Consider the following 10182-nt stretch of genomic DNA (forward strand, 5'->3'; position numbering starts at 1 on the left):
AGTACTTGAAATGCTAATCATAATTAATATAATATTACAATCACAATTTTTATGATCATTTGACCTACATAGTCCTTTCTGCACCCCTAAGTGACACTTGCTGAGATGGTCCTTCCAGTTTAAATGTGATTTAATTTACGGATCCCTTGTGTGGCTGAAATTATGCCTGTGTCCTCCTGCTGCTCCCTCCACCGTCCCCCGTCCCCCTGCCCTTTCGTCCCCCTCCTCCCCAGCCTCCCCTGAAAGGGAACGGAGAGCAATTGCCAACACTTCCACATGCAGCCACCAGAGGGCGCGCCGAAGTAGACAAACTCGCGGAGGAGCTGGGCGGCCCCCTGCGAACCATCCGGAACAAAAAGCCATCTTCTTTTCAAAAGGCTGATAGGGGGGCGGTGCCTGTGGCTCAAGGAGTAGGGCGCCGCTCCCATATGCCGGAGGTGGCGGGTTCAAACCTTAGCCTCAGCCAAAAACCAAAAAAAAAAACCTTCAACCCCCTCGGGCTAGCGCCTGTGGCTCCATGGCTAGGGCGCCCGCCCCATATACCGAGGGTGGCAGGTTCAGCCCCAGCTAAACTGCAACAAAAGAATAGCTGGGCGTTGTGGCCGACGCCTGTAGTCCCAGCTACTCGGGAGGCTGAGGCAAGAGAATCGCGTAAGCCCAAGAGTTGGAGGGGGAGGCTGAGGCAAGAGAATCAGTTGGAGGTTGCTGTGAGCTGTGACGCCACAACACCCTACCGCGGGCGACAGAGTGAGACTCTTAAAAAAAAAAAAAAAGGCTGATAGGGGCCCCCACAGGGTGTTCACACTCTATCTCCTGGTAAGTAAACGAACTTAATTGAAATTTAATTTCTTCCAAATTGCATCAACAGTCAAGGAGAAATTACTCCCCTTGCCCTTTCTTTCTTTTTTTTTTTTTCAGTAGGCTCCTGGTAATTTCGACTATTTAATGAAGTCCTTTGTGGGAAAGCAGTTGGATTTCAATGATTTCCTCTCTGGAGCTGGCCTAGGTGGGTAAGATCTGCCTTCTCCACCTGGTTTTGATTTACTGTGAATCTCGCAACATTCTTAATGCATCATTTTGTCTTTATTATCGGATAATAGATAACCTTCCTCGGAACTGGGCATATAAATTCCTCTCTCTTGTGGCCATCAGGATTCACTTCTTCAAGTGCAAAAAGTAGAAGGTAGTAAAGTTTTTCTCCTATTAGGGCCCCTCTTCCCTCCTATTCGCTGCTTCTGTTGTTGGTCTCAGATCTGTAAGCCTTTTGGTACTATTACGTACAGAGAGGATAGGAATGAGCTAACACTTGTCTGGTCCTCATTCTTGAGGGCAGAGTGGGGGAAAGGAAAAGAAACTCCAGCTCTTCCACAGTTAACAAAAGGTAGAATCAATCCAAATATCCATCAAAGAATGAATGCATAAACAAAAGTGGTCTTTCTATGCAGTGGAATATTATTCAGCCATAAAAAGTAGCTTAGGGGGCGGCGCCTGTGGCTCAGTCGGTAGGGCGCCGGCCCCATATACCGAGGGTGGCGGGTTCAAACCCGGCCCCGGCCAAACTGCAAAACCAAAAAATAGCCGGGCGTTGTGGCGGGCGCCTGTAGTCCCAGCTACTCTGGAGGCTGAGGCAGGAGAATCGCTTAAGCCCAGGAGTTGGAGGTTGCTGTGAGCTGTGTGAGGCCACGGCACTCTACCGAGGGCCATAAAGTGAGACTCTGTCTCTACAAAAAAAAAAAAAAAAAAACAGTAGCTTAGGGGCGGCGCCTGTGGCTCAGTCGGTAAGGCACGGGCCCCATATACCGAGGGTGGCAGGTTCAAACCCGGCCCCGGCTGAACTGCAACCAAAAAAAAAAAAAAAAAAGCCGGGCGTTGTGGCGGGCGCCTGTAGTCCCAGCTACTTGGAAGGCTGAGGCAAGAGAATCACTTAAGCCCAAGAGTCTGAGGTTGCTGTGAGCTGTGACATTACTGCACTCTACCGAGGGTGATATACTGAGACTGTCTCAAAAAAAAAAAAGAAAGAAATGAAGTACCGAAACATGCTACAACGTGCATAAACCTCAAAAACATTCTGCTGAATGAAAGAAGGTAGACACGAAAGGTCGCATACAGGATGACTTCACTGATGTGAAATGTCCAGGACAGGCAAATCCATAGAAAGGGAGAGTAGGTGCCCAGGGAGGCAGAGGGCGGGGATAATGCCCCAGGCACAGTGGCTCATGCTTGTAGTCCTAGCCCTCTGGGGGGAGAGAGAAATCACTTGAGATCAGGAGTTTGAGACTAGCCTCAGCAAGAGTGAGACCCCAGTGAAAAGTGAGTCTCTATGAAAAATAGAAAAATTAGCATTGTGGTGGGTGTCTGTAATCCCAGCAACTCAGATCACTTCATCAAGCCCAGGAGGTTTCTGTGAGCTATGACTCTGCGGCACTCTAGCCTGGGCAATAGACTCTGTCTCAAAAAAAAAAAAAGTTAATCAGGCACAGTGGCAGGCTCGCTGTAATCCCAGCTATTCAGGAGGAAGAGGCAGGAGGCCTGCTTAAGCCCAGGAGTTTGAGGGTGCTGTGAGCTAGACTGATGCCCCTGCACTCTAGCCTGTGTGACAGAGCAAGACTGTTGTCAAAAAAAAAAAAATTAAAAAAAAAAAGAACTTCGTGAATGTCCTTAATGACACTGAATTATATGCTTTAAAATGATTAACTTGTCAGGTGCAATGGCTCACACCTGTACTCCTAGCACTCTGGGAGGCCAAGCCGGGTAGATTCCTTGAGCTCAGGAATTTGAGACCAGCCTGATTAAGAGTGAGACCCCATCTCTAGTAAAAAAAAAAAAAAAGAGAAAAGAAAAGAAAAGAAAGAAAAATTAGCCAGCGTGATGGGCACCTATAGTACCAGCTACTGAGTGGTGAGGCAGGAAGAGGAGTTTGAGGTTGCTGTGAGCTAGGCTGGCCATAGCACTCTAGCCTGGGCAATAGAGTGAGACTCAACAACAATAGAATGTTGTCTCAACAACAACGACAAAATAATAAATAAATAAATAAATTGCTGGTTTGTCAAAAAAGAATGTTATATGAATTTCACCTCAGTTAAAAAGAAAAGGAAAAAGCCCTGCCCTTATGGACTTTATATTCTAATAAGGTGGGAGATGGAAAAGTTGTGGACAAATAAAAAGTGTGGAAAATGCCCTGGCAGACACATGCTAAGAGAAAAAAGAAATTCTAGGTGGCAATTCCAGGAGACCGCAGAAGTCTCCAGCGGTCTCAGCTGGTGCCTGGAGATTGAATCCCAGCCCTGGCTGTGTGGGTAACTCATGTGCCCTTATTAATTATACACATAAGATATGTTCAATCCACAGAGATGCTAGATGCCCCTGGGTCATTCTGTTCTTTCTGGATGTGTCCATCTTCTCTGTCTGTTTTCAAAGTCTTAAATCTTGCCCCTACGTCAGCCAGTCACAATTTAACAACTGTGTTGAGTGATGTTACTTTGGGACTCAGAGTATATTGGGCTTTATGAGAAGCAGCAGGGCCTTTTTAATCTTCAGGATGGGAGGAGAGAAAACAAAAGAATCTTACAGGTTAGAGCTCTGGCATTTACCCTGGGAGTTCTCACCGTTCTGGTTTTTGCTTCTTCTTCTCTCCCTTCCCCACCCAAGACAGAGTCTTACTTTGTCACACTCAGTAGAGTGCCGTAACATCATAGCTCATAGCAACCTCAAACTCTTGCAATTCTCTTGCCTCAGCCTCCTGAGTAGCCGGGACTACAGGTGCCCACAACAACACCCAGCTACTTTCAGAGACATGGTCTCGCTCTTGCTCAGGCTGGTCTTGAACCTGTGAGCTCAGGCAATCCACCCACCTCGGCCTCCCAGAGTGCTGGGATTACAAAGTGTGAACCACCATGTCAGGACCTGGGTTTTGCTCCTTTATGGGACTTTGAGGAGTTGGTTCAAATAACCAGACTTTGAATCTTAGGCCACAGCCAATACTCAGAAGCCAGTAAAGAACCTGCCACCCTTTGCTGGCATTGCAGATGTGCTAACCCACCTCTACCTACGGATGTCCACCCTTGGGAAAATGGGGATCAGGATGGCATGGTAAACAGCAGCTGCTCCTGTGGAAATTTTGTAACTGTTGGGGGCACAGGCTGTAGGGTAGTTCCCAGGGAAGGAAGAAAAATCTCAGGTCCAGTACAGAGTATGACATCCTTGCTTTATAAATGAGGCTCCTGGGCAGAGAGAAAGGACTTCTTCAAGGTCGCACAGTAAGTTTATGGCAGAGCTTGCCTGAGTTCTGCACTTCCCGTTCAGCTTCAACAGAAAGGGCTGTAATCCTGAGTCAGGGTTGGGGTTGGGTGCGGGAAGTGGTGGGAGATGCAGGCACATATAGTTTCAGATGGCCACTTTTCTCATTTCAGTGAAAAATGAGTGAATGAATTACCCAATGAATGAATGATAGCACCATTCCAAGGCATGATATAATGGAAATTGGAATGGCCAGACATCGTTGGTCTTGCCTGTAATTCCAACACTTTGGTAGGCTGAATCATTTGAGCCCAGGATTTCGAGGCCAGCCTGGACAACATAGCAAAACTACATCTCTACAAAAATAAATAATTTTTATTTATTAAATAAAAATTTATTAAATAAAAATTTATTAAAGAGAAAAGGACAGGTGAAAACAGTAGCATTTGCTAATGGTGAGCTTAACCAAAAGTATTTCACAAAATCCAGTTTGGGTTTCTCTTAGCAAGTCTAATTTATTAGATTGGATCACAATCTTTTTTAAAACAACATCAGGGCTCGGTGCCTGTAGCTCAGCGGCTAGGCCACCGACCACATACACCAGAGCTGGCGGGTTTGAACCCAGCCCGGGCCTGCCAAACAGCAATGACAACTACGACCAAAAAATAGCCAGGCATTGTGGTGGGTGCCTATAGTCCCAGCTACATGGGAGGTTGAGGCAAGAGAGTCACTTAAGCCCAAGAGTTGGAGGTTGCTGTGAGCTTGACACCATGGCACTCTACCAAGAGCAATCTAGTAAGACTGTCTCAAAAGAAAAAAAAAAAAATCAGAGCTTTTCTCTTTTTAGCCCTTTGAAAACTGTTTTCAGAGACTACCTGGGGGCATTGGGGGTGGGGTATCTCCCTATAATATCTGCATTTACAGAGTCCTTAGTGTCATTTGGGCACTATGTTAAATGCATCACACGTGTTTTCTCCTATCCAAGTATTAACCAGGCCTCACCCTGCTTATCTTCCAAGATCAGACAGGCAAAGTCACTCTTTTAAACGTGTTCCTCCCCCAAGAGGTGTGCCAAGCACAGTGACTCCCCACCCTTCCTCTTTCCCTCTGTCCACTCCCCCTCCACCATGTACTAGGTCATCAATTGTCCTCATATCAAAATTGAGTACCGTGGCGCTTGTGGCTCAAAGGAGTAGGATGCTGGCCCCATATGCCGGAGGTGGTGGTTTCAAGCCCAGGCCCGGCCAAAAAAAAACTGCAAAAAAAAATTTGAATACATTGGATTCTTGCTTCTCCATTCTTGTGAATGTGTTCCACCCCCATCCAAATTAGTACAAAAGATGTAAAGTCTCCATCTCACAGCTTGTTAATTCATTCCTGGGTTGGTGGGCCTTTAGGCTCTTTCCACATTTTGGTGATTGTAAATTGAGCTGCGATAAACAGTTTAGTGCAAGTGTTCTTATGGTAAAAGGATTTTTTTCCTTCTGGGTAGATGCCCAGTAATGGGACTGCCAGATCAAATAGAAGGTCTAGTTTGAGTTCTTTGAGGATTCTCCATACTTCCTTCCAAAAAGGTTTGTATTAGTTTGCAGTTGCACCAGCAGTGCAGAAGTGTTCCCTTCTCTTCACATCCACACCAGCATCTGCAGCTTTGAGACTTTGTGATGTGGGCCATTCTTACTGGGGTTAGGTGATATCTCAGGGTAGTTTTAATTTGCATTTCTCTAATTATTAGGGACAATGAGCATTTTTTCATGTGTTTGTTAGCCATTCTTCTGTCTTCTTTAGAGAAGGTTTTATTCATCTCTCTTGCCCATTGATATAGGGGATTGTTGGCTCTTTTTATGTTGCTTAGTTTGAGCTGTCTGTAGAACCTAGTTATCAAGCTTTTGTCTGATTCATAATATGCAAATATCTTTTCCCATTCTGATGACTATTTGATTTGGTTGTTGTCTCCTTAGATGTACAGAAGCTATTTAGTTTAATTAAGTCCCATTTGTTTATTTTTTTTCTGCTGTTGTAATTGCCACTGAAGCCTTCTTCATAAAGTCTTTTCCCAGGCTGATAACTTTAAGTGTTTTTCCCCCACTTTCTTCAAGGATTTTTATTGTTTCATGTCTTAGATTTAGATCTTTTATCCATCTTAAATTGATTTTAGTGAGTGGTGAAAGGCGTGGGTCCAGTTTCAGTCTTTTACATGTGGATATCCACTTCTTCCAGCACCATTTACTGAATAAGAATTCTTTTTCTCAGTGTCCGTTCTCGTTTGGTTTATCAAAGATTAGGTGGCTGTAACCTCATGGTTTTCTATTTGGTTTCAGGTGTTTGTGTCTCTATTTTTGTGCCAATACCAAGCTGTCTTGACCACTATGGCCTTGGAGTACAGCCTAAAGTCTGGTAGGCTGAAGCCCAGCTTTGTTTTTATTAAAGAATAGCCTTAGCTATATGGTGTTTTTTCTGGTTCCACACAAAACAAAGAATTATTTTTTCCAAGTCTTGAAAGTATGATGTTGGTATCTTACTGGGGATGGCATTGAATCGGTAGATTGCTTTGGGAAGTATAGACATTTTAACAATGTTGATTCTTCCCAGCCATGAACTTGGTATGTTCTTCCATTTGTAAAAGTCCTCTGCTATTTCTTTTCTTAGGGTTTCATAATTTTCTTTATAGAGGTTTTTCACCTCTTTTTTTAGATATATTCCTAGGTATTTCATTTTCTTTGAAGCTACTATGAAGGGAATTGTGTCCTTGATTAGCTTCTCATCTTGGCTGTTATTGGCATATACAAAGGCTACTGATTTGTGGACATTGATTTTATATCCTGAGACGTTACTGTATTTTTTGATCACTTCCAGGAGTCTTGTGGTTGAGTCTTTGGGGTTTTCTAAGTAAAAGATCATATCATCAGCAAAAAGGGAGAGCTTGAACTCCTGCACCATTTGGATTCCCTTTATTTCCTTCTCTTGCCTGATTGTATTGGGTAGAACTTCCAGCACTATGTTGAATAGTAAAGGTGTCAGAGGACAACCTTGTCTGGTTCCAGCTCTAAGTGGAAAACCTTTCAGTTTTACATCATTGAGTATAAGATTAGCTGTGGGTTTGTCGTAGATGGCTTCAATCAGTTTAAGAAATGTGCCATCTATACCCCTACTCTTCAGTGTTCTAATTAGAAAAGGATGCTGGATTTTATTGAATGCTTTTTCTGCATCTATTGAGAAGATCATATGGTCTTTGTTTTCGCTTTTGTTGATATGGTGGATCGCTTTTATGGACTTGCGTGTGTTAAACCAGCCTTGCATCCCTGGGATGAAACCTACTTGATCGTGAAGTATGACTTTTTTAATGAGAAGCTATAATCTGTTGGCTAGGATTTTATTGAGAATTGACAGGGGAACGTTTAATACTGCATTTATTTTTTATTTTTATTTTTTGAGAAAGAGTCTCAAACCATCACCCTCGGTAGAGTCCTGTGGCGTCAAAACTTACAGAAACCTCTAACTCTTGGGTTCAAGTGAGCATCTTGCCTCATTTTTTCCCTGTTTTTAGTAGAGATGGGGGTCTCTATTTTTGCTCAGGCTGGTCTGAAACTCATGAGCTCAAGCTATCCACCCTCCTCGGCCTCCCAGAGTGCTTGGATTACACGTGTGAGCCACTGCCCCCAGTCTTAATACTGCATTTAAAAGGGTCTCTGTGATCTGAGAGGTCCCACTTTGGACAGGACATCTCCAAAATAACAGTCCACTCAAATGCATGGAGATAGAGAGCAGATGAGAGGTGGTCAGGGAGCAGGGAGGAGGGGACGGGGAGTGACTGCTTAATGGGTATGGGGTTTCCTTTTGTGGTGATGGAACATACTTTGGGCCTATGTGGTGGCTTATGCCTATAATCCTAGCATTCTGGGAGGCTGAGGCAGGGGCATTGCTTGAGCTCAGGAGTTCAAGACCAGCCTGAGCAAGAGTGAGACCCTGTCTTTACTAAATAACAATTAGCAGGGCATGGTAGCATGTGCCTGTAGTTCAGATACTCAGGAGGCTGAGGCAGCAGGATTCCCTTGAGCCAAGGAGTTTGAAGTTGCTGTGAACTATGATGATACCATTGTACTCTAGCCTGGGCAACAGATAAAGAAGATAAAAAAAAAAGAAAAAGAAGTTCTGGAACCAGGTAGTGGCTTGCACAACATTGTGAAAGTCCTAAATGTCACTGAACTGTGCATTTTAAAATGGTTAAAATGATAAATGTCATGTTATAGGTATTTTATTACCAAAAAAAAAAAAATTAATGGTCCATTGCCTGTTCCTCTCTAATTGGAACCTCATTCCCTCCTTTACCTCATCCAAGTATTAACTACCTTTTTTTTTTCTTCTAGAACCTTCTTTTAAGATATAGGGAATGACATTCCAAATTTCCATTGTATTTCACTTAGTCCTTTGAGATTAGTCAGGTCACAATTTGAGAACTCAAATACACTCAGGACAATCCAGAGCCATAAACTAAGTTCTGCAGACCAGGGGAGCACTGCAAGGATCAGGACCGTTGTGTCTGATCCTAGATGGAACAAGGGTTCCTCCACTCTGGCCACCAAGAATGTAGGTTCAGGGTAACAGGACTGATGTTTCATGAAACTTTCTTGAGAAATTTCTGGAGTTTGTAAATGCTGGCAACTAAGTCAATTTTTAAAATACACTATGTCAGCCAAACAAAACACATATGTGGGACCAAGTTGGCCATAAGCTGCCTGGTTTGCACATATGAGAAAAGTAAGGCCCAGATAGGTCACACCATGTACCGGAGACAGAGATGAGAACTAAAGTAAGTATCCTAGTTTCAGGGTCAAATTCTATCTCTGAATCTTGCTTCAAAGTGGAGTAACAGCAGTGAGTCTGGTGCCAGTCTACTACGAAGGTCACCCAATTTCTTAGAATCTCTGTAGGGTGTTGAGTGATGGTCTCCCAAAAGATATGTCAGTGTCCCAAACCCCTGGAACTTATGAAAGTGACCTTATCTGGAAAAAGGATTTAGTCTGTGATGAAGTTAAAGCTCTTGACATGAGATCATCCTGCATTAACTAGGTGAGCCCTAAATCCAAAGACAAGTGTGCATAAGAGAGAGAAGAGGAGAAAATGAAGACACAAAGGGGACGGCCATGTGAGGACAACAGAGACCAAAAGGATGCAGCCACAAGCTGAGGAACACCTGAGCTCCCTGAAGCTGAAAAGAATGAAGAGGAATTCTCCTCTAGCACCTGGGGAGGATGTCAGAGCTGCCAGCACCTTGATTGTGTACTCCTGGCCCCTCCAGAACCGTGAGAGAATACATTTTTATTGTTTTTAAGCCAAGACATTTGTGATACTCTATGATGACGGCCCTAGGAACCAATACAGTCTCTGTAAAACAAGGATTATCCTGCGTGGCGCTCAAGAGATAGTTGTGAAGTGAGTGAATGAATAGTTCTAATTTGCAGGGCTGAGCAGGGATGCAATAAGATTGCAAGCAGGAAAATTCCTTTATAAATCATTGCCATTCTTTGCCTAGGGCCTGTGATTACCATTAGTCTTTGTAGGCCTACACAGGAGCGTGAATAACTTGATCGTTGAACTAAGAAAGGAAAGGAGGCCGGCCACAAAAGAAGAGGGAATGTGGGTAAAGGGAAAGAACTTAACAGATGGCTATCATTTGGGTGGCCTTTGGCTGCAAGTAACTGGCTAATTTTTTCCCATATCAAGAAGTTGGGAGGTGGGATGCTCCAAGGCCAGTTTCAGGCCCCAGATTGGCCCTTCTCTCTCAGTTATACAATGGCTGCCACAGCTCCAAGCATTGGGGATCCTCACGACTTTATTTGAATCAAATTGACGGGGAAGGGTGTTGCTTTTCCTCACATGGCTCTGTTTTCATAACTGAAGAAAATCTTTCCAGCTAACCTTTCCTTAGGAGGAGAGGTTGGATAT

General features: G+C 44.0%; 1 long non-coding RNA gene across 1 annotated transcript; it reads left to right on the forward strand.

The window, feature by feature from the left end:
- Positions 1-496: 496 nt before the first annotated feature.
- On the forward strand, positions 497-9921 carry LOC128562590 (uncharacterized). Its single transcript, XR_008373467.1, has 3 exons — positions 497-816; positions 919-1006; positions 9307-9921. It is a non-coding gene; the product is annotated as an uncharacterized LOC128562590 (long non-coding RNA).
- The last annotated feature ends 261 nt before the right edge of the window (positions 9922-10182 follow it).

This window comes from Nycticebus coucang, chromosome 12 (genome assembly GCF_027406575.1).
Source record: "Nycticebus coucang isolate mNycCou1 chromosome 12, mNycCou1.pri, whole genome shotgun sequence".
NCBI classification, from domain to species: domain Eukaryota; kingdom Metazoa; phylum Chordata; class Mammalia; order Primates; family Lorisidae; genus Nycticebus; species Nycticebus coucang.